Source organism: Micropterus salmoides, unplaced genomic scaffold (genome assembly GCF_014851395.1).
Source record: "Micropterus salmoides isolate LMB-PRFRI ecotype aquatic unplaced genomic scaffold, ASM1485139v1 Ms_hic_scaffold_5, whole genome shotgun sequence".
Taxonomy (NCBI): Eukaryota; Metazoa; Chordata; class Actinopteri; order Centrarchiformes; family Centrarchidae; genus Micropterus; species Micropterus salmoides.
The window spans coordinates 34,903,327-34,928,544 of NW_024044237.1; the positions used below are offsets into that span (position 1 = coordinate 34,903,327).

Consider the following 25,218-nt stretch of genomic DNA (forward strand, 5'->3'; position numbering starts at 1 on the left):
CCTCCTGCCCACACCTATATTTATCAACATGAATCCCAATTATTGTGTGTAAATAATACATTACATTAACTCAGGCCATGTGTGAATGAAGTAAAATTAATAAATGATATTGCAGAAGGCTAGCAATATACTGGCTACAAAAAGTCATGCAAACTGAGCATACTATATAACATTAGCCTACACATTTCAACATTATCCTAACTTTGATCATTTCACAAGACTAGTAACATAGCTGGTTTCAGAATATAGGCTTAATAGCCAATGGTAACTTAAATGGTGATTGACGACAACAACACTTTATGGCATATTTCAACAAAAAATGACGTTAAAGATTTCAACGCGATGTTTCGTAAAGCAAGCGTTTTATTTTGAAATTCTAATCGGACATTGCATATTTGTTGTTTCTAAGCATTGCTAACTTGACCAGGGAGCGTGTAAAAATGACACTAAAGGGGTACCCTGGGTGTTGAAAAGCGCTTGCCTTGGACCAAGAATTAAAACAACACTGTAAGAACGCACAGGTCAAAGATGCACTTTTCCATCTTCGGATGGTTGGATGTAGCCTACAACTCGGAACTCCTGTCTTCCGGGTATGCGGCCCACAACCACTTAGGCCTACTACTTACGATAGCTTCCAGGTCACGGAACAAACCCAATGCAAAATTGGCCCTTACCTTAACCTTAACAGGAGGGTGTGGCTAAACCTAAGTCAGTGATAGTGTGCATGTCGACCGGTGAACCCAAGCTGCTAGCAGATTGGACGTGAGGCCGACGTGTGATGCTGTCGATGCAGCCTGTACAAGTTTATGTCAAGTGACGTAGGTCACGTGATTTGCCGCACTAGTTGGCACTTTTGGCAGTAGGGGGACGCACACAACTCGATGTGCACAATCTGACATACAAAATGCACAGAGGACGGTAGATGGACAAGGACAGCACAAAATGAATACACTGTCGCTTACTGACGGTGTACTGATTTAATACAAATTAAGTGACACTAAAATGAACTAATACACAAACATTGTATACACATACCTTCCTACATACTGAATATTTCTTTCAAGGTCAACAAATAGAAATGACCACAAAAAGCTGCTTTTTTAATTATGGTTGAATTCTTCCACTGGATGATGGAAAACATCTTTAGCTGGACCTCTTTTGATCTGTCTATACACATAAAATGGACTTCATTTTACGTGAGTCACATAGCAAACAAATTGTTTGTTTCTTTAGAAAGCTAGGATAGGTAAAGTTAGAGACAGTCACAGCTACATGATTCTTTTCAGAGTCTCTGATTTATTGACGGCTATAATGAGAATTTCAACCAATAAAATGCTTCTGAAATACTGTTTTATGTCTAATGGAGATGTACCTCAACAAAACGACACACAGAAGGATCTTTGACTTTTGGTCAGATTGTGCTCATTATTCTGAATAGATTCTGTGTGGTATTTATTTTTTGATGAGCCAGGAAATTCTTCTCTCAGGTGAAGGATTGTTGCTGTTGGCTGGTATCTCCACAACAGCTGCCGCCCACCGGGCTTTTCACAGCACAGTGGCGCCTAAGGCTTACTGAGAGAAATAATGTGACAAACAAAAAGCATCTGACCGGTGACAGTCCTCCAGGCCGAAACACATCACTTATGAGTGATGCTGAAGGAGGACGGCTGCAGTCAGTCAAACAGAAAGCAGGTGAACTACAGCCATCAGTACATGTTTAAACTGTAACTTAGTAGTAACAGTACCCAGTCACCTTTGTAAGAAAATGTATATTTCATAAAATAAGCATTTCCTGCTGAGCTACAGCTGGGGAGGTTAGTTCTTCAAATGAGAAACAGATGAACTCCATTTTCATTTTTAAATGCTATATTATGCTTCATATTACAGAAAAATGAGAAGTACCCCGTTTGGTAAAGCAGCTAGTGGTGGGAAATAATTAAGGCTACATTCGTTTTTTTGCTCATATGTGACTCAGATCTGATCTTTTCATGACAGGCCAAGTCACATGGAATCTGATCTTTTCCAGTTCTGGGCCACTTTCATATGTGGTCCAAATCCGACACAGGTCGGATCTTTTTAAATGCGACCCCAGTCTGGACACTCAGGTCAGAATTGATGCGACTTTGACGTCACTCTAGAGCTGCTGTTGTCACAGTTCTGCTGTAGACGGAGCCGCGGTGAACAAAAAAGTTCCACAAAAGTCACTATTAAACATGTTCAGGCTCTCTGTCTTCTCTACTTGGCTATCATCTGCTCACAAATTCCCTTTCATACGCCTGAAGTCACGACCACTGAAGTTTCAGTGGACCCAAAAATTAAAAAACCAGAGCTAACCTCTGTTGCTGTTTAATTCGGTACAACAACGTGGTGTGTGTGTGGCGTTGTGTTATTCTTCTGCGCATGCAGGTCACTTTCAGGCCGCGGACAGTTCACACTGGCGTCTGATATGGGCCGCACTTAAACAACAGTGTGAACTGTCAAACAAATAAATCGGATCCGGAGAAAAAATTTTTATTGAGCGTTAAGGCCTGCAGTCTGAACGTAGCCTAAGTAGACTTAGACCTCCTAAGCGGAGGTAGCATGGGTGCTTGGGGGTGGCCGACCCGGGGCCCACACTGGTAGGGGGCCCACTACGTGGACTATGAAGTTTAGCTCAGCAGGTTAGATGTAGTTGATTTGGTGATTAGTGCTTGCTTTCTGTGCTTCTACTATGATTAAGTAGCTACGTAGTAAAAATGTTTCTTTTTTGTCTGATTTAACCGTGTTTATTGTTGATATACGATCAGAATTCTGTAACGGGTATTTTATTTTGAAAATTGACCGTTTCTCTGCCCGTTACTGTGTCTGACTTACTGCTCGGTTCATCTGCGCAGTGCTGCTTGACGCTGGGACGCTTCCTGGACGCACTGCAGCACATCTGGTGTGAGCACAAACATTTAGTAGAAAGTCTGCTCCAGCAGCAGCGAAGCAGACAGACTCTGTGGACTTTCGGAGTCAGTCTGGGGTCATGTAAACTTGGTTAATATGTCTTTGTAGCAGGTGGGCCCACGATGAAGCTCCGCCCCCACTGTGCTGACAGTCTAGCTCCAAACACAATTCTGAGGTACTTGTACGTCACTGGGGCACTTCCATTTTATGCTGCTTTTCTACAGGGAAATATTTTTCTCCAACTAATTTAATTAACGGCTGAAGAGTTACTTCATACAAAGCATGTGATTATCTTATAAATTATGATACTACAGATTTAATTCCCCAACAGTATTACAGATTAAAATGTGTATTTTTCTACATAAATTATAAATAATATTAATATTATCCATGTGACAAATGTATTGGTTACTCCATTTTGTTCATTTGAAAAATCTGAACTAGAATTAATGTCTATGGAACCCTTCTTTCATAACTGCTGAAACCAACACGTCCTCATACCTAAACCACAAAATAGGGTGATTGTCAAGTGTCTCATAACGACATGTACTGTATATACAGCGACAGGCTCACCGGACTTTCAGTATGTTACGTAAGTCACGTGATTTTTAACACCTCAAAACTGTTGTAAAAAGGGTTGATGTTTGGTTAGGTTTAGGCAAAGATAATGGTTTGGGGTAAAGTTAGTAAATTTATGTAAGTCAGTAACGCTATTTAACTATCAACTCAACATTTATTTTTACAACTGGAACGCCTTTCTCCTGTGTGAAAGTCCTGGGTTTGAACCATACGACCTCCATACGCGCACTTTGTCGCTATTTATAATACATCGTCTGACTTCCTCTGGCTTCGTCTGGCTTCCCCCAGATGCCCGCCCATGGGTCTGGACCATGTCGGCATCAGTTTGAGTCGGGGAGTGAGAACGGGTTGAGTAGAGAAGTTGAATGGTGTGTGCAGAAACAACATGCTCATTTGTTTGTGGGTTATTTTGTCTTGACCTGAGGTGATGGGCAAGTGGAAACTTTAACCTTTTGGTAGTCCTAAAAGTCAGAGGATCACCAGATCCTTCTTTTTCTTCATTCTCTGTACCAATCTCTCCGCCAGTCCATCTAATAGGTTTTGAGATTTTTCACCCTGGACTAAAGCGTTGAACTGACAGACTGTCTGTATTGTCACTAAATCTGCTAACACGGCTAAGAAGTCTATTTAAAAGTGAGGAGAACATGTTCTGCTCTCGGTCTGACCTGACTGAAGCCGACAACTTGCAATTTGAGCCAGAGCCAGAATCTTAATGACTGTAACCCAGCCTCTTTATTCCGCACTAACTTTTAACAGTTAATAACGGTTTTTGTTGTTTTACTTTTTTCCCCCCTTTAACACAACTCCTACAGACTTTGTGCTGCACAGAGCGATGCAAGCATGGTGTTGATGCTGTAGTACACGGCCCAGTCCTGATTCAACCCCCTCATTAACGAACAGAAACACCATCCGTGGGGCTTGGCTGTCACTGTTCACATTATGAGTTCATAAGCCCATCTCTAATTCATGGTGGGGAGATTACTGTGTGTAGACTGTTGTGTGTTTGGGAGAAGTTTCAAAGGGAGCTCACTGGTTGATTTCGTGCTTTCCATTTCAGTTGGGTTAATGAGTCGGACTCAGAGAGACAGCCAGAGTACGAGCCTCGTGTTCTTGGAGCTGGAATCTTTCAGGAGAAGGTAATTTATTCTGTTATATCTCATTTCTATGTAAACAATGGATATTGTCATCTACATTCTGCCTGTGTAGTGTTTTGGGGTTGAACACATTCCTATTTTTCCTCCCTAGGTGTTTTTTTCTTCAGGTTATTATTATTAATATTGGTAATATTGGTCAGTAAAAACACAGCTCTTTCTGAGTGGGATTCATCTTGCAAGACAGTTTTTTTTGTTTAATTTCATTTGCAGAAATTTTAATGAACATCCTTCAGGGTTTGCATATATAATTAATTGCTTTTTATACCTAACATGCCAGTACAACAACATGCTGCCCGTTCTTTGGAAATGTATTGTAAGACTCTGTAGATTTCATCATGTGACCGCTGTGTACAAGTACACTATCCATACATCACTTACTGTTAGTCAGTATACAGTACTTATATATTTTAAGGCTCAGTTTTTGTGGTGTAGGTGTTACTGAAGTCAAGTAATCCCACTTATTTAAAAATGTTAGTCCCATTTCCAGACATAATACTAAACTGATTATCATAGTATACTGTTTTTGTAGAGAAGTCATTGTACTTGACACTTTTATACTAATAGAAAATGATAGAAATGCACAGATGCATGTCAATCAAGCTGTGATTTTGTAATCTACATGTGCTGCTGCCACTCATTGTTACAGACCCCCACAAAAACAAGCCTTTGGGTTAAAGATGGACGTAACTGCAATGTAGAGATGGAAATAATGAATCACATAGCTGATCTGACTCATTTTCTTCAGTTCACTGATAAAAGCACCATGAAGGTCAATGAAAGCCCTCAAGAACAGCACTGGGCTGTGATGATTCTGACACAGTGGCCACACTCTGTGTTGCAGGTCCCGTGACGCAAACTGGCACAAAAAATCCTTTTCCTGTGCACAATTATGAAAGAAGAATCAGCTGTTTTGAGTATCTTACAAACACTTTGAAACAAGGTTTTGCGGTTCAGTTGCATTCTGGGTAATGTAGGTGCTAGTGTTGTAGTCAAGACCACCCAAACCGAGACCAAGTCAAGGCCAAGACCAGAGTTTATCGACACCGAGACAAGACCAAGACTTTTAGGGGCTGAGACCAAGCCGAGACCAAGACCGAGGGAGGGCGAGACCGAGTCAAGACCGAGACCAGTTCCCCACATTACATGACACACAATAATAAAATGTGGAACGAGATCATAGGTACTTCTCAGATTGATCTGAAAGATCCACATTCCCATTAAAACGCCCACATATAAACACTAAGAGCTGAAATGAACATAAGCATCTTTATTCAACGCTCCTTTTTCATGCATACCATCGCGGGGAGGGGTGACAGTCGTTACCGGTAACAACACATTTTTAATTAGGGTTATTGGTTGCATTTGAAGCAATACGTTTTACATCCAATCAAAGTTAGGATGTTAACAAATAAATCAGACCATGTAAAAGCAATTTATTGATATTCCCAAAGTTATGGTCTTGACTGGACTTGAAATAAAATCGAGATTGAGTACAAATGCGGTCGAGTCCAAGACCGGGCTCAAGTACTACAACACTAGTAGGCGCCAGTATTTTACAAATAGTAATAAGACAATATGTCTGGTTTGGTTGCTTCAATTTTTGATCCTTTGTTTTAAACTGTCATTCAGTCTGACAATGTTATATTAGTGCAACAACACATCCTCATACCTAAAAGACAAAATAGGTCCATTGTCAAGTGTCCCAAAACGACATCTACGCGCATTGGCAAGTATCAGTCCAGTGACAGGCTTTAGTGTGTAACGTGAGGTTAAAATGTTGTAAAAATGCCGTAGTTTGGTTAGGTTTAGGCAACAAAACTACTGGCTTTATGAAAGATGGTGGTTTGGTCACATGGTGTAAGTCATTTATCTTGAAGTTTGTCAACTTTGACTTTCCTCCTTACATGGACTCTGTCACTCTTTATACTACGTCACCTGACTTCTTCTGCCACTAGAGGCGTAACAAAAAATGCATCACAATAAGCTGCTGCATAATCAAACTTTACGGCACTTTTTCTGATGAGGACTGGCTGAGTGCAATGATAAACCAGTGGAATGCTCTTTTAATACAATCACGCATCCACATGGATTGGAAGAGACGCATTCAGCCATACTCACACAAAACTTTTATTAACACTGTTCTCCCACTTCAACCTATAAAGCAACAAACTGCCACAACAAACTGGAAACGAACGAAAGTCACAAGAGTCACATAAATGAAGGTACTGGTGCACACAACACATTTACTGCATCGTTTAATGAGTTAGGAGTGAACTTTGCCAACTTTGCCAAGTAGTTACAAACAATAAGGCCATGTCTGTACTGGAGACACAAAGATGAAACTGATATTGATCTTCTCATCTGACTCTGGGCAGGACAACAAACAACCGCATTTCCCAAAATGTCAGTGTGCTTCTTTAATTAGGCATTTGTACACTATCGGCAAACAACAGCTCTGACGTATTGATAGTCATGATTCTGCTGGACACCTTCGCCTGGACACGACAGCTCTGAGCACTCGGCCTGGTGTGAAATTGAGCCCCTCTGGTTGGCATCTGCTGCAGAAAATACCTGATCCTCATAAACAAACACAGTCTGCCTTCGCTGCTGCTTCTTCAAGCCCGTATTCACACACCAATCAATGAGGGGATCCCACACACTGATACATAGGCCAAGAAAATTGGCTTTCTTCTCCTTCAGAAGATTCTGGTGATTACCTATATAGTGCTGTTGATTGGAGATTGATCGCAGGTTGAAATTAGACAGCGGTGGGTCCCCCTTTTTGTGATTTGTGAAAGGCTTGATGCACTGATAGAGTATGATAGATAGAAAAGGAGGAGCAGGAGCTGCCGACAGCTGAGGGCACGCCACAAAAAATCTCCATCTTAACAAGTCATTTAGTCTGTTATGAAGTCCTCAGTATCTTATTTTCTTAAAACAAGCACCGAAAATTGCCAATCATTATTATTTCAATGCAAATCAGCTTGTTTTTAGATTTTTTCAATAATCTGTCAAAAATATTTTAAGCATCAAAGTGTCAAAACCAGTAGCTGCCAGAATAACAACAGCAACTCATCAAGAAACAGGTTAACTGAAATAATTAGGGGTGGGTCAGAAAGACAAAACCTTTTTTTGCAACTGCACTAAAAAAAATAGGACAAAGCAAAAACAGACATAAATCGCTGCCCAGATATATCACACTTCATTGTAGTGACCACACACACAAACTGACAATTAACCGTACAGCAGTGGTTGGCAATAGGTGGCCAGAACCGGCCTGCCAGCAATAATATCTGGCCCGCAGCCAGATTACTTTGATAGCAGAAAAATAAATACATAAATAAATTCATAACGGCTTGTGCTGAAATAGATCTCAGTCCTCTTAAGTGTCTGTGTCTCCAAAACAAACGCTCGAGTACGTTTTTTGCAGCCATGCTTTATGTTGAGTTTATTGAGGGCTTTCACTTTTTGAAAAGTTCTGAAGTACATTCAAAAGAGTCTCTGGCTTGCTTGACACACCAAATAAGTGTCCATAGGTTTATGAATGCGGATCAAACGCCGGGACGCGCCCACATCACTGCAGCACATGCTTTATCATGAGCATGTGCTGCAGTGTCCTTATAATGAATTTGTTTAAAAAGGGAGGAAAAAAATGTTAGCACTATGTTGGGATCAATCAAACAACTCTCCCAACGGGAATCCTGCACACTACCAACTGGGCTAAACGCGCACACGAGTATCCAAGGATTTGGATCATAATCTGATGATGATAAAAGTCTGAAATAGCTGTGTTGTCTGTGTAGAAGATTACTGAGGTTCTGCCCCATGTTAATGGCTGGAGAGGTCACAGTGTGTTCCTGAGCTACGAACCATTTCTTAATTCAGACCTCCACGGCAACAACGAAGCAGGGAGGTGGCTTCTTGGACTCCAGCTGCAAATGTTTTCTCAAAAGCAATCATTAAGGTTTTTAAAATAACTTCAACTTCAATTAATCCCCCCCAGTCTCTCTGACTGGATCGGCGGAGTGGAAATCAGTGGAGCAAATGTTCTGTAACTGGGGAAGCCTACAGGTCCGTCCTAACATTGTCATAGGGAGCTGCTGTCTTGTGTCTCTTTCTTTCACGAGGGATAAACCTCAGCAACACTCCACAGAAAGTGGTTCAGCAGCATCAGCCAGTGAACCGCGGACAGGTGTTGTTTCAGGTTTGTCTGCAGCTATAACACTTAGGCTAGTAGCAGTGAGTTGGTGAGGTGACAAGCCTTACATGTGTTGCTTTCTAGCTAGTTAGCAATTAATATTATACATTTATTAAATTATTTTCCGTTCTTCTTTTTCCCACTAATGTTCCCATTCCCTTCGAAACTGTCAAACTGAATGAAGCTGCTTTCTGAAGCACCAGTTATGTTTGAAGCTTCGACATCATCGGTCCCGTGATGAAGGATAAAACATGCCAAACGTCTGGTATGGTCCTTTTTAAAGTGGGCCACACGAAAAAATGTGAACATAAATGATCAATCACAGCTCTTATTTATTCCAAATAATATATTTTCGCACAGCGGGAACAAAGCATTCTCAACCCATTGATAACATTTATTCCTTGTTTGATTAAAATTAGATGTTGAAGGCCAGTACTGAGCCTAAATGTCTGCTTCGTTTTTTCTGCTGTGTGCACTTGCCTGTCTCTGAAAGTAGGAAAATAATACGGCGGCAGTAGAAGTTTCTGGACTCCTATCTCTCTCTCAGTGATGAGCTGTGACTTTGGAACGTGAATGCGAGACGAGCGAGGTCACCACCGCTGAGGGAAGAACATTTTCATTGTACCCCCAGAAGCAATTGTATTCAGGGAAGAGTTAGAGAGAGTTATTTTGTAAGAAGAAATGTTCTGAAGTGCTCTTTGAAAGACAGCTGGCTCCCCCTTTCATTATTTGCAGTATCTAAAGCAGAGAGAGATACCGCCATGTTAGCAGGAGGCTGACTGAGAGCTAAGTGCCCTGACTCTGACAGCTCTGCACAAATGCATATCAGCCAGAGCCGAGATGGGAACTACAGAGAGGTTTAACTCATAAAACATTTAAGGGGCTGCCTCAGATTGCACTTAGAAAGTATTTAGAGCGGTATACACAGCAAAAGATAATGAGAACAAAAACGTGGTGGCCCCATGTGAACCCAGAGTGAAAGTGTGGATGAATTAACACAGAAAACCTTAGACATTTGGTGCTCCATTTAAGAATTCACCTACGATATCCTCCTGGTTGAGGGCGCTTTAATCAATATCTCTGAACACGAGCGAAATCTAAATAAACCACAGAAGCTCAAGTACAAGACGGGATGCTCCTGGCAAGAGCCGCTCAATATACAAGCAGAGGGATGTGCTGCCTTCACAGGCTCATGTTTGGAGTTTTTACGCCCAAATAAACTCAATTTTACAACAGCGCTAACCTGATCTGAACCAGAAAATGGACCCATATGCCCGGAAAATCTCTCAGCAGGCTCTCACTGTCATTTCTCCCAGTCAGCCTCAGTGAAGCTCTACAATATAGGGAGAACAACAGATTCCTGCACAGTGCACAGACACTTGTTTCATATATAGCAAACACAGCAGTAATACACTTTTTCATGTGGAATTTGGGTTTGTTGTCTCTTGTAACCCCTTCAAATATTAAAGCAGTGGTATGCAGTAATTGTGTCTTAAAATGACAAAGTTAAAATTATATTGATGCTACACTGCCTTGTGATAGGGCAGTTCTGGGCCCGGTGGACTGGTTATTGCATTATGCAGCAGTGAAATCCCAGGCATGAAACTTTAAGCGACAACAACATGATGCTTTATGTCACACACCAACAAGACTCTAGAGCAAGCAAGCTATAAGTAGAAGCTAGCTCGGTCTTCTCAGTATGGATATCATGGCCATACTTGCCAACCTTGTGACCTCTCTTCTGTGTCACAGGCATCATAGGAAAGGAAATTTAATGTAGCTGTGTTGTTGTCCGTCTGGAAACAGTAGAGAGAGAGAGAGTTGTAGGACTTACAGTGCCAGAAAGAGGTTGTTGTAATAAAAAAGGACAAAAATAGTTGTCAATATTTGTCATAAATCGTGAGAAATACGGGAGAATTGTGACCCTGGGAAGAAACCGGGGGAGGGCAATGAAAAGCAGGAGTCTCCCGGGACATTCGGGAGGGTTGGCAAGTATGAACATGGCAGAGGCTGCCAAGAGAAAAGAGAAGAGTGACAGAGCAAGAGACAGGAAAAGAGTAAATATTGGACTTTGACCCGTTGATGTGAGCTTAAAGAGCTGAAACAATGCAGGACAGATGGCCCTCTTTCTGTTACTGGACTATTAAGTTACAACTTATTAGCTGGTTTGCTGTATCTGGTGGGATCATAACAAGTGCAGGTGTACAGCTGCCCTTGTTTACAACAGCGATGAAACTGTAGGGGCGCCAAATCTCTAAAAACACCAAATCTTACATAATGTTTCTATAATTTCCAAACATCTCAAAGTATGTTGTGTATCAGGCCTGTTCCATCAGACATATTCTAGCTGCTTTGTGCTTGATTTTATTAGACATTGTTGAAAACCTCTGTATCTTCAGTGGAATTTGAAATGAAGGTCTTCTACAGGTTTATGCACTGATGCAAGAAATGTGATTTTGTAAAGAGAAGCAATGACAGGATGCTGAATTAATCATATTTTGTATACATCGCCTCACAGAGCAACAATAAGCAATATGAACAACCAGTACTATTGGTCTGTGGAAGGAAGCCGGAGAGAACCCACGCAGACATCCCGCCCCTCCCGCTAGAAAGCCAGTCGTCTGCTTTTTAAACCTTATTTTGGGGCAAAGTCGTCAAACGTTCTCAGCGATTTTTATCAGATTTTCCGGCTGATTCTATTGATGTAGTTTTTATGTCCCAGTGACCAGTGAAAGTGCAGCTCTGGCTCTCCCCATTCATTCAGATAGCCTCATCTTGTTAGTCCGAAAAAGCTGCCCAAAGGCGTTGCCCAGATGGCGGCCGAGTGGCATGACTTGCCTAAAAGGACTTTGTTATACTGTACAGTCCCCTCTGAGAGGTGTGGGGAGGCTGCTAGCAACAGCCAAAAGAGCAGGAATATGTCTTTCGGTAAGTCTTCCTTTATACATGTTGTTTCTTCTTAACTGGCTAGCCTGCCACTAGCACATATACATTCAAGAGTCGATTGCTTTTGTTCAAAGTTGAGGCATGTGTGTGTGAACTCTCGGTTCAATCCCCGGCTTCCCCAGTCCACATGTCGAAGTGTCCTTGGGCAAGATTCTGAACCCCGGCATGTGTGTGAAGGTTAGTTTCTGTTTGAGCACTTCGGCTCAGTGTCTGAATGGTGAATGCTGTGGTCGAAAGACTAGAAAGGCGCTATACAAATATGGAGCATTTACATTTAATTCTGCTGTGGAATAATGACTAAACTGTAATTTTTAAGTAACAAGTATACCGATAATGCAATTACTACTGTAATAAAAAATGTTCTCACTTCTTTTTTTCGTATTGAAGTAATTTTATGTTTGTTTTTTTAATGAATAATCAACAGTTTAACCGTTTTAAATCAGTGCTCAACTGCAGGTAACCATAACAACATGCTACAGATTCAGTTAGCAGTTAACTTTAAAACCCAGAGGAGGATTTAAACTCAGCCAACCTTTGCTGTGCGATCTTAAGAGACAATCTCATCTAAATTGCATGAACAATAAAAATGCTTTTAATTTAGTAAAACTACTGAGCTCATTAAATGGACCATAGTTATGTAAATTGTTGCTTACCAGGTTTAGGGACTTTAGGGACAGTAACAGCAAAATGAATGTAAACCTTTGCATCAACAGCTTCCTTTTGTCCGGTTTGAATTCTGAAAACATCAGAATGACAGACACTGAGGCCTTTAAAAGCCGCAAAGAAAACATTAAAATCAAATCCAGAACTAAAAATGAGGATGATAATGAGACAATGATCTACTGTTTTGTGTCCAGTTAACTGCTGTGTTGTAATCCAGAGCTATGTCAAAGTGAACGGCTGCCGACAGCAGGGGAAAACATATCTGACGGCTGAAACTCAGTTTTGCTGCCTTTTAAAGCTTTTGCTCAAATGCACAAGAAAAGAAATTCAGCGATGCAGTTGGAGGGAAATTCCCTGGGTGCGAGGTTAGCAGCATGTGGTTAAAAGCAGCATGCCTGCATCGGTTTGCCCTCTTGTGAGAACAATTTCATCAACAGAAACTCAACAAGACCTCTCGGAGAATAAATTCTGCTCGGTAATGAAGGAGGGGTATGCAGCTAGCGCAGGCAGAGAACAGTTTCGACTTTTAAATCTCCATTATTTACACCCAGCCCGCCTTTGATATCTTTGGTCTCTGAAGAAATTCTCTCGTGTCGATGGTCCAGCCAAGCCCGTCTGAAGGTAAACCCGCCAAACCGCAGGGGAGCGACACCGGCTTAACGCGATGATGTCAAGTCACTGAAACATTTTCATCATCCGGCAACAGTGGGGGAATGTTTTCAATTAATTCTTTTCATGATTTAGTAATTCCAATTTCACTGAACTTAAACGGATCACAGGAGCGGTCCTGTGCTTCCTCCTTTTCATCCCTCCTCTCACTTTTTTGTTTTCAATTTCTGCAGCCATTATTTTGTTCACACTCCAAGATGTCTCAGTGCTTCAGTGTCATCATGTTAAGGTATTTTTTTTCCTCTGGCAGTTCCAGACCTACAATTCGGAGCACTTGTGATTCTCTGCTCCTTCTGTCTGGCAATCCTATCACCCCGACCATCTACCTCTCCAGCAGCCACTCCATTCTCTGCTTATGTTTGTTTAATACTCGGTGGAGTTGTCTGCCCGGGATTGGGTGTCTGAGGTGTGATGCTGAGAGATTTCCAATTGATGGGATGGAGAGGATAGGAAGGAGAGAGGGGAGAGCGAGAGGAGGTTATAGAATTGGAGGAGAAAAGAGAAGAGGCCGAGTCGATGGGCGAGCAAAGTGTTTGGTCCAGAAAGTATCTGGGCAGACTATTTACCGCAGAAAGAGATGACCAAAGTCGAATGGAAACTGAAAAGACTTCAGTGGAGTGCTGGGAATTCATTTTTCATGAGAAATTGCACAGTTTTGCACCAGCGTATTGAACCGCAGTACTTAAATCCCCTTTTACTACAAAAGGCAATAGAGCTCAGCATTTAAATGATGATCTGAACTCTGTTTGGCTTCCATTAAATCCCTGCCACTGCTCCTTTGAGCCAAATGCGTTGTGATTTTTTTTGGTAGATCAACTGGGTTTATGTGGATAAAGTCATTAAAACTAGAGTTTGTCAGCATTCACTTCCGTGGATAACATCGTGTTGGGGTCAACAGGTCAGCACTTGAGAAAACAACGGGAAGGCCCTGAAGTTTAACCTCTTCGTGCCAGCTTCTCGCCAGGTGAGCAACAACTCGTACGTCCTCTCTGAAGACAAAAAGCTGACGTCAGACAATGACCCAGTTCCAGGGTTCCCAGTATCTGGATGTCTTATCTGGATAAGGAAAAACACATGTTAATGAAAATGTTAGGCTGAGACTTGATGCAAGAGGTTAATGACGACACCGCTGGAGATACTGGGCTATACGCATTTCTATTTATAGTTCAGCGTCTGATTTCACTCGTTGATATCACCATAGCAATACTGGATGGATATATCGTACGTGATCAGGCCACATCATGCTTTAATTGTTTCCTCCACAATAATTGTGTTTTTATTCTTTCATTACATATGTGATATAGAGAAGGTTTCCCTATAGGTTTCTCTTCACTGAATGGAAGGTTGTTGCGGTTACACTGACTGTGATAGAGTGGCAATCACGGTACACAGGGGGTTTACAGTGTAGATAGCTTTCTCTTTACTAAGAAAGAGAAGACCAGTGAGCCTGTGTTTTGCTTGCTTGATGGGGTCTTCACTATCAACAATCTCCACTGACATTAGAAACTTGCAGGAGAAAATGTGCAGTACTTTAGATGGTATCTCCAAATCTGCAGTAGCCCTGACATGTTGTTACACTTTATAAGTATCAGCTACGGCATGTCTACGTACATAGCCACCAGTATTAGGTAACATATCTTCCTTCACACGCGGAGGATAGAACTGATGAAGAAAAACAATAATCATGGCAGTAATGGGATTGATGTGTTCAGTGATTCCATCACATGCTTGTTTTCTGAGGCACAGCTAGTGGTGACCCCTGGTTTGAACCTGGTTTCGTTTTCATTAGGGTTAAATAATGCACATTTTGAGGGTTATGCTAATGGTCGTACAAATAAATGCTGTGGTTTGCTATCTGTTTGGGTGGTGATGGCGTATAGATAAGATGCTTGCCTTTGGGGTAGGAGACCTGGGTTCAATTCCCACTGTGAGACATCCACCATTGTGTCCCTGAGCAAGACACTTAACCCCTCGTTGCTCCAGAGGCGTGCGACCTCTGACATGTATAGCAATTGTAAGTCGCTTTGGATAAAAGCGTCAGCTAAATGAATAAATGTAATGTAAATGTATAACATCTGAGTGGGATGAGGAATGTGTGTGGCGGGGGTTCAAACGTAAACGGGCATGTATGCAGATACACACTGGGTCAATACAAACATAGTGGGGCATTATTCTCTGACAACCATGAATGTGTTCAGTCAATTTTATGGAAGAAGAGATAATTCAGTATCTTATGTTTGGCCTGAGGGTGGCGCTAGAGGACAGAGCCAACCTCTGGGTTCATTCATGAAGCCAGAGAGATGAACCCTGAAGTATTAAACTTTTTGATACTGCAATACCTGAGATACTTGAGTTTCAATGCCGATACCAAAATCTTACTTTTTCTGCTACTTCCCTACTTATCTAACATTTCTAAGTGTTAAATGTTTTCTAAGTACAAATGTTTGTCTATATGAAACCTAAATTTGCAACATTTTTATGTAAAACAGGAACTATTTGATCAAAGAAGTAAACAGGATAATGAATCTTAACTAGACAGTCAGTGCTGGCTCTTGGTACTACCTGCCGATACAAGCCTGTCATCAGATTTTTAAACTTTCATTGCCATATCTAGAAATGCTGGCTGCTGGTGATAGGGCCTAAAGGTCAGGGGGGTCATCAAAATCATAGGGACTTCATAAAAATAGTTTTGAGACACCTTGTCATGGACAAAAGAGCTGGTCAAGAGAACATTTTAAACAGATGGTGACAATAGTCAAAGGGTCAAAATACACAAGGACCACAAATACCCATACGATACTTCATGACAATCTGGTCAGAAGTTGTGGAGGTTAACTTGCTCTGGACAGACCGACTGACACCGCTATCCTTGCTGACAAACAGCTCAGCAGTTGGGTCACATGACTGTGCTCAGCTGTCGGCCCTGAAGGAACATCACTCAACTTGTCAACATCTGTCGCCGCCAAACACATCTCCCCCAATGTGATTCTACAACATCTCTAAAGTGCAGTCAAACTTTTACATCAGCAGCCACAGAGGGGAAACCCCCGAGGGGACGAGTGTTAGCTGGAACGCTGCCTCTCCCTCACCATCCATCACCATCAGGAAAAAGGTGCCGTCTGATTGCCTTGCCCTCCCTGCCATCATCCTCTTCCTCCTTTCATTTAACGTTGGCACTTGTCCAAACACTAATGAGGATTGGCTCGTGTGTTTTTTTTCTGCAGATGTGGCGTTTTTCCCCCCCCTTTGTCATATAGTGTCGGCGGCCAGTTAACGGCGGCGACAAAACTCTTCAAAATGTCAGAAAGGAGAAAAATGGCGAGGGAGCCTGCGGTCAGCAGTTTGGGAAGAGGAGTAGGGAGGAGGTGAAGAGGAGGGGGTTGGGGGGTTGTAGTAATTTAAGGTCCCGGTGTGGAAATGCTGGTCCTTCCCGAACATGTTGGACATGCCTCTGTTAATGAGCACTTTAAGTACCCTGCCAGCCCTCTTTAAACATCCCCATCGTGATGCAAAGTGGGGAAAAGAGGCAGCTTTTAAAGGCAACATATGGCTGCCGAGGATCTTCCACTGATGTATTGTCACGGGAGACTTCCCCTCCCTGGCTCTGCTGCTGAGGACGGGCTCTGAAACCAAGCCAGATGTCCATGTCTTCACAGATACAAGCCCCCCGTCCTGATGTCTCGCTGCTTTATTGGCAACGCGCAGTTGGTCGTGAATGTTAAGGCTGTTCTGACAGGGCGACAGTAATGATAATGACGATGATTTTTATGGTATGGTATTAATAACAGATGAGCATAGTGATTAAAAAAGTTGCAGGTACATGAATTATACAGTTGGGAGAATGACTGGAAACCAACTTTGATCTATTTTTCTTTTCACTGGTAGGGTTTTATGTTTGTGTGAATACCCAGGGCAGGAACATTTAAAAAGTAAAATGATGAAATCGCTTTGAACATGCCCACCTACAAGTACAAGCTTTCATAATTTAATCATGTGAGCTTCTGAATGTCTGATTGCTCTCCCAGTCATGGGGAGAGGAGTTTCTTGACCTCTTTAGTTGTTTTTCGACGTTGTCTGCATATCATATATCACAGAGTTTCATCAGTTTTTGTTTTTATTTCCATTCTATCACTGTGAAAACAAACCGAAACTAGCTCATAAAAGTAGCTCATCTACATAAAGTTCATAAAGCAATGTAAAGTGGATTTTAAAATCTCTCAAAATCTAGATGTGAAACCAGGTCCAGGGCAATCTCCACGCACTCCCAAAAGACCACATATACCGGAAACATTTAGTAGAAATTTGTTTTCTGTTTATTGCTTATGCCAATAACATATATTTTGGTTTTATTACGACAAACAAAAACTGCTTCAAAAACAGCCACGTGTCTACAGTTTCAAGAGTTAGTTGTCCTTTCATAATTAAGGCCTTTAATCAATATTCATATATATAATTTATTTGCACTTTTGCAGTGTTTGTTTTGTTCCATCATTTCCTCTGACTGTACTTGTTGATCACGATGAACTTACTTCCACCTGACAGAAAAAAATAATTGTTTCCATGCATACACATCTCCTGCTTTCCTACAGACACACTATTAAGTGTTGATGCAATTTATTAGATTAAAACAAGAAACAAGAAATCAACTCGGGAAGGGGAGTAGTGATATTATGATGTGCTAGCATGTTGTTTTTTTAAACACCTTGATTGTGAACCTAGCCTTAATTTTGCAGAGTTTGGCTGCACTTTCCTGCAGGACCTTTCTCCTTTTATTGCACTTCCTGTCACCTTTCTCTCATTCTCTACATCTACATTACATTTATTCATTTAGCTGACGCTTTTATCCAAAGCGACTTACAACTGCTATACACGTCAGAGGTCACACGCCTCTGGAGCAAAGAGGGGTCAAGTGTCACAGTGGGGGATTGAACGCGGGTCGCTGACACCAAAGGCAGGCATCTTATCCACTGTTCCATTACCACCACAGTCCAAGCACTGACTGGACTGGACTGACTGGTCCAGTTCACCACCACAGTCCAAGCACTGACTGGACTGGACTGACTGGTGACAAAGATCATATCATCATTACTGTAGATCATCAGCCCCCTGTCTGCTTTTAACCTGACTAGCTGTAGCTGCCTCATGTTGTTTTGATTCACACATTCCATTTAGCATTTTTAACACTCGCCTTACACTCCAGGCCACCAGTGGTCCCATGGTAAGTCGGGGCCTGGTGACACAGAATGACAAAAACAGAATGAAATGAGATGGTTTACGTCATGTTTAACCTGCCTTGGTCCAGACCTCTGAGTTGCCACCAACATGTACGATTTGTTCAGAAATTCAAACCATTCAGGCTCACATTTAACGCTGGTCAGGTTTTCACACTTTGCCAAATTATTTTGAGTCTTTAAAGATGCATCTCTAAACTATTCAGTTAGAAAATGATGGGATACAAATTTGTGTATATGCTGTACATATCTATTTGTATATACATGCCAACCAGGTGTCTATCTGTATGTGTATCTGGGTCGGTTTGGTGATGAGCAAGTGCTTGTACAGATGCCTCAGCGTCATGATGACTAAACAGCTATGTGGGATATATATATATAAAAAACCTAGGTGGTATAGAGCATGTCATCAGTTTTGTAAGGCAAGAGTCAGCACTTTCCAGGCTTAACTGAGAAGTCTGATGTTCAAATTTGTCTGTCAACAGGACAGCTCTCAGAACAGCATTATCAAGCGGCTGACAAATACCAGTAATAGTTTTGTAAAATACCAGTCACCTCTGTGGAAGCTCTGGTATAACCGTCTTTTATAAAAAGTGCCAATGTTTAATTCATATTTTATTTGTGCTTTTGTTTTTTAGGATGTGTTGTGTGTCTAGAATGGACCTTGAGTCTGACAGTAAAGTTGAACTTAACTGATATAACTATACTGTATATATCACGCTGCCACTGAATAATATTTTTAAACATGGTGTTGATTTCCAACTTTGCAGATGACACCTTGCTGTATATGTCTAAGTCACTAAGTGATATCAGGTGTTCAGTTTATTATTGATCACATTGACCTTTGGATATCATCAAGCTTCCAGCAATTGAGCAAAAAAAAAGCTGATGATCAATTTATAGAAACAAAGGCACAATGTCTAGAAAGAAGCTTGTCACAAACTTTGATTGGTCCATCTTCCTGAATCCAACATTTGTGTTATACAGGAAGATTGCAAGAGTATGGTTGTCTGTCTCTTGTGCATGTTATTATCTCGCCTTTCTATCATATCTTGTTCTCGGTCAAAGCTAAGGTCTGAATACAAATGTCTTACTTGCACATTCCTGTGAAAGCTGATCAAAGCACTGAGTAAGTGTCATCCGACTGTAGCTGTAGCTTAAGTTGCTTGTTGCTTTGTTAGAGTTAGTGTGTAGAGTAATATTGCATGAGATGCTCAATAATGCTACAATTAGCTACTCTAGGCTAAGGTTAGTTACTGTAAGCTACTCCACTACAACAACAGTGTGACTGACTCACTTATGTACACCAATATGATCAAGGGCATTTGTATTCAGTCAGAGTCTGAGGAGAAGTAGGCGTTAGCGTGTAAACAGCCTGCCAGATGAACCTTAGGGACTCAGAATCTGTTGACAGCTTCAAGAGCAATTTAGTTTTCAACGGAGCACTTCAAAAACGTACTTGTAGGCTACTTCAGACAAAGTTGTAGTATTTTTGATCTGGATTGGTGTTTCTTTAAACATTTATGAATGAAAGCATGATTGATTTATTTGGATGAAATATATTATATGTACATTTTCAGAGAATATAAGTAAAGTTTTTTTTTTTAAAACCCTGCATAGATCCTTTTACATTTTCTGAGGAGAACATTATTGTTAAAAACCTACTTGGCTCACTTGGACTTGTCACGTCTTACCTTCAACATGACAAAGATGAGCTGATCAGCTCAATTGTCCCATCAAACAGCCAATATCACACAGCCTGAAGGTAAGATGGCACATCAGTGATAGTGCACATCAAGGGAGACGACTCTTTGCCTTTTAATTGGCTCCAGCAGGTCATCTCTACTCGGCTCTCATGTGTCTGGGAGAATATGCGAGACACATTTGGATTTAATTCTCCTACACTTTTGCTCATTTGATTTTGTGCTGGGCCTCAAGAAGAAGAAGAAGAAAAAGGGGGGGAGGAGGAGGGTTAATTGAGAGGGAGAGCTGGTTGAAAAAAGCACAGAATGACTGGAGGTGACACATCGAGAACAAGAGTGTGGGTTTAAAACATGAAAGGCATGAAGGGGGAAGGGGGTGACTCGGCCGACCCGTTGGATTGAAACACCCAGAGATGGAGAGTGACTCATCTGAGATAAAAGAGGGAAGTAGAGGCTGCTGCTGCGACAGCTAATGAAGAGCTCCTCCAGCCGCTGTCTTCTTCACATCCAGCTCTCATTGTTTATTGATGCATTGCCCTGAGCTTCAGACCAGAGCAGCCGATCACCACTTGCCCATCACACCGTTTAGAGGCCTTTAGCATAAAAGCAATAATTTTTAAAGGCTTTTCCTCTGCTGCACTTCAAAAAGGGCCTCGGTGGCCGTGGTGTTGGGGGAGCCAAGACCTGCCGTGTTTCCTGAACGGAGGGGTAATGTGAGTCGCCGCCGTTACCGATGCACTCCTGCACCCAAGATGCGGAAGACTTTGATGCAGCAGAGCAGTGAAGAGCCTCTCTCTGAAAACTAAACAAATACCCTCTCGATTGGCTGTGAAAGGGAGCAAATTAGGCCTGTCTGTTGAAGTGAGAGTGCTACATAATCAGCTGGAAGGAGAGAGAGGGGAGATAAGTGAGTTTTTGGCTGAATTGATATGCTAATGCAGTAAATTTACATGACCCGCTCATACCAACAAAGAAGAAGATTTAAACCACAAGAAGACACTTTGTTTTAAATTTTTATTGGTTTGGTGAAGTAATCACAGACACAGAGAAGCTGTTCAACTGCAAACAAATTCCTTCGTGTCTTTGTCTTTTCACATTTGTAACAAATAGCATTTATTTAAAGTTTTTAAAGGATCCAATGTAGATTTGGCGATAAGGCTGAACATGATACTGCATTTAAGAAACGGCCTAAAATCTTCATACTGGTAGAAATGGGTTCTAAGGCTGGCAAGGTCAGTTTATCCAAGCACTGTGGAACAAATTGATTTGTAATTTATTTTGAATATTAAAAGGTCCCAAGAGAAAGAACCATAATATATTTTGTGACCTCCTGATCACCTTCTTTAAGCACTAGCGTCTGAAACTAGCAGCGCCACTAAGTCTTCTGTGCTCATTGACGGCTGTTTGGAAAACAACCGAGCCAATCAGAGCTTTGCCCGACATGACAAATTTTAAGTTAACTGTACGTTTAAGTCACCACAGGCAAGCAGAACTGAGAGCAGCTAATTTTAACACAATGTCAGGCTGTATAATGAAATAAAAACAATGGTAATTTGGTCTGATTATCAGGTTTGAATAGGATTCTTTTTTTTTCCTCTGCAACTTTTCCCTTCCTATACCTATACATTTATTATTTTGGAATGAAACCCTTAATACTCTCTGATTTTAAGTCATTATAACGTTTAGAACTCGCACATTTTACCTTCAAGCACTTAATAACCCCACTGGCACAAACTTTAAAAGCACCATAGTTGTTCCCGGGCGGCGGTGGAGGGTCCACAGAGGTGACGCTCTGTGCTCCATATACGCGACTCAGCTGGGACTTACAGCAGCAGAACCAGAGGCCATCACCGTCCTACAGACCTGTTTACCATCCCGCTGTCCTCGGGACAACACCAGCGCCCCCTCTGCTCCACTCAGCTCAGCTCAGCTCAGCGTCTGCCATTGCCGCAGGGAGTCTGTGTCATCCATCCATCACCCCCGACGACAGGCCCGCAGGCAGCCATTCGTCTCATTCAATATCAGCCTTTTTTAGGGGAATCTGCTAATTAGCTGCGGTAACAATGACTGTTTGTTGTGCTGTTTTTAACTTTTTAACCTGCACTTCACCACCTTGGAAAAACTGCTAAGGTGACATGGGAGGGGGGGCAGGCTGAGTTTGACTTTTTGGAACTTTGTGGATGGTTTTGCAGGACTGCAGACAATGGAAGTGATTTTTTTTTTAAAACCCCACAAAGAAAAGCCTTATTTCCTTTAACACACAGAGTGTACAGGTCTGCGTTTTAGTTAGGGAAGGTTTAGTTAAGGAAATGTAGTCGGATGGATGGATGGACTCACATAATTTAAATTCATGTGAATGAATAAATTTAAGCAGCAATGGACTACCAGGGTCAGATTAACATGTTAGGTGCCTCTTTTCTATATATATTGTGTTTTAGTCGTGTGAATTACCAAAACACATGTGCAAATGATCAAATGAATACAAATCACATAGTGAACCTGGGGCCTTTGAGGCCCCTGATCAGGGTCAGAAATTAGCACCCACCCCAGTGGTCTAGTCTAGTTTTTTGTAGTGAGTATACTGTGATTTTTCCGTCCCATCCTCATACTCACCCATTCCAGAGCGACGTCCCATAAGCACCACTACACTCACATACAGTGTGCATGTATATGTAATAGAAAGCATTGTAAAGGACTGCTTAGGATATGTGTTATCAACACTACAAAGGTTACAGGTGGGCAAGGGCATCACTGTGTGGTGATGGGGACAGAGAAAGGGCTCAGATTAGAGCTGCTAACAGTTAACCCGACGTGACAATCCACATCCGTCCTGAGTGATAGCCAATGCGCTATCTACCAGCAGCACTCAGGTGCTTGTCTACTAAACTCAAAACGCATCATTTGGTTTTATTTTTTTTGGAACAACTGTTGTTTTACAACTCAAACTACTTTTTGTTTGCTTCCTGGATCCAGAAGAGGGGTTCTTTGTTCAGATATGGACTCTGGACAGATATGGCAGATTTTAACTGAGATAAGAACTCATTTATTGATGGTTGAACTGCAGGTTTTGTATTAAGCACTGACTGTATAATACACTGTGGTGAACTTTGTGTTTCTAATCATCTGTCTGTACCTGATGGTGATATTATTTCATGCCATGACTCGACTCAAATTATCTTTCTATAAAATTATTATAACGTGATGCTTCTTCTCCCCCTTTACTCATCCAGCAACCCATTGTCCTCTGTCCCTTTCTAATCTGCTTCCTTCTTATCATGGCTGACACATATATTAATGATAATATATTGATTGCGCCTCTTCAGTTGAAATACCTGGTTGTTAAGTAAGGTTGAGTGATTGTCCTGAAATACATGGGTCCTTTTTGTTTTTGTGACAACAAATTATGACAACATAATTTACATGAAATGATGCCTAAATTAGCTGATTGTTATTCCTTCATTTAGCACATACATTTTAAATCTGGGCAAAAGAAAAAAAAGTTAATTTTCCACCCTGCCAGATCTGAGAGTTCAGATCACTGATTGGATCACTACACGAGAAGACTGAGTTTGGACCTGGTCTGATGGCTCAGGTCTCAGTTACTAGAAAACTGACAGGACATGTGAAAACCTCAAGTAAAGGCCTTTTTTTTAAATGACTGCGACATCCACCAATGTGTCCCTGAGCAAGAGACTTAACCATATATATAGACATATATAGCAATTGTAAGTCGCTTTAGATAAAAGCGTCAACTAAACGACTAATTCTTTACTTTCACCTTTCATTAGCAGAATGGCACGTGAATATAGCAGATTTATGTGATAATCTGTGACTAATTGTAGTCGGATGTGTTTAAACTCTTTAGTAATTAAGATAAAACGTGTGTGTTTCAGTGTGAACACACTGTAAAAAAAAATCTCAGGTTTTCTGTTATTCAAAGCAAAGACGGAGAGCAGCCAGACTCTGTGTGGAAAGATAATAAACATGGAACTAGTTTTTCTCCTAAAATACCAGAAAACAAAACAAAACTCTAATTTCGTGAATCATAACAAGCTGTTGCATCAGTTGGCTCATCTGTATGTCTGTATGTGTGTGTTGGTGTGTGTGAGAGTGAGAATGAAAAAACACAAAGTGTCCCAGCATTCCCTTTTAAAGGTGAGGTAAATTCACACGGGGGAATTTCCTGCTTTCGGCATCATGTAATAACTCTCTCTCTCTCTCTCTCTCTCTCTCTCTCTCTCTCTCTCTTACACACACACACACTCTTCAGTCTCTGGGGTCTTTCCTCTGCAACCTCTGACTCTAAAGCTCTTTTCATGGTGGTGAAGTTGAGAGCGGCAGGGTGGAGGTTTGGTTCATCCTCCCGTGGAATTGGATTATTTCTGGATGAGGAGAACACCCCCCGCCTTCCTCCCCCCTCCTCCTCTTCCCTGCAGAGACAGACACATGCAGTTCATCATGCAGAAACACCCCCGCTCTGCTGGTGTCAGTGGGCAAGAGGGAAGATACCAGCACTGCTCGGCTCTCTATCAACAACAACCGGTTTTAAAAGATCCACATAGTGAAAAATACATTTTCTGTGTTGTTACCCAATTACTCCCCACTTCTAAACCGGCTTCTTTTCCAGTATGATAAAAGCAACAATCAATAAAAAAAATACCATCTTGCTGGAAAGCTTAAACATGATACATGGTTTTCTGTCCATATTGTATGTTAGTGGTTCCAAAATGTTCGTGCTTGTGATGGCTTAACATGAAGCAACGTGTGCGACCCCACGTCACAGGCTGCATATTTAAAAGTTAAAGCTACACAGTATTTCATAAAGATATAGTCATGCTAACAGCTCTATGACTATGCAGTTAGGCACAGCGGTGCATTGAGCTAAATGCTAATGTCAGCGTCGCAACATGCTCACAAAGACAATAAAACACATATGTTAAGCAATTAATGTTTACCAATGCGCCATCTTGCTTTAGCGTGTTAGCATGCTAATATTTGCTAATTAGCAGTAATGGTGCGTTCCAATTGACATGAGTTCAAAGTCAGAAATTTCAAAGGGAACGCCTCCTTAAGTCGGATTTCTAATTCGGAAAGTTGCAAGAACCGCACTACCCAGACTTTGTGATCCAAGATGGATCCAAAATGGC

The 25,218-nt window shown here is 41.5% G+C and overlaps 1 long non-coding RNA gene across 1 annotated transcript in view; it reads left to right on the forward strand.

Moving 5' to 3' along the window:
- The window catches only part of LOC119889106, a 28,891-nt gene extending 4,167 nt beyond the window's left edge, over positions 1-24,724 (forward strand). The window contains exons 2-3 of the long non-coding RNA XR_005442003.1: positions 4,565-4,643; positions 24,342-24,724. This is a non-coding gene — a long non-coding RNA (uncharacterized LOC119889106). The remainder of the gene's footprint in view (positions 1-4,564; positions 4,644-24,341) is intronic.
- The last annotated feature ends 494 nt before the right edge of the window (positions 24,725-25,218 follow it).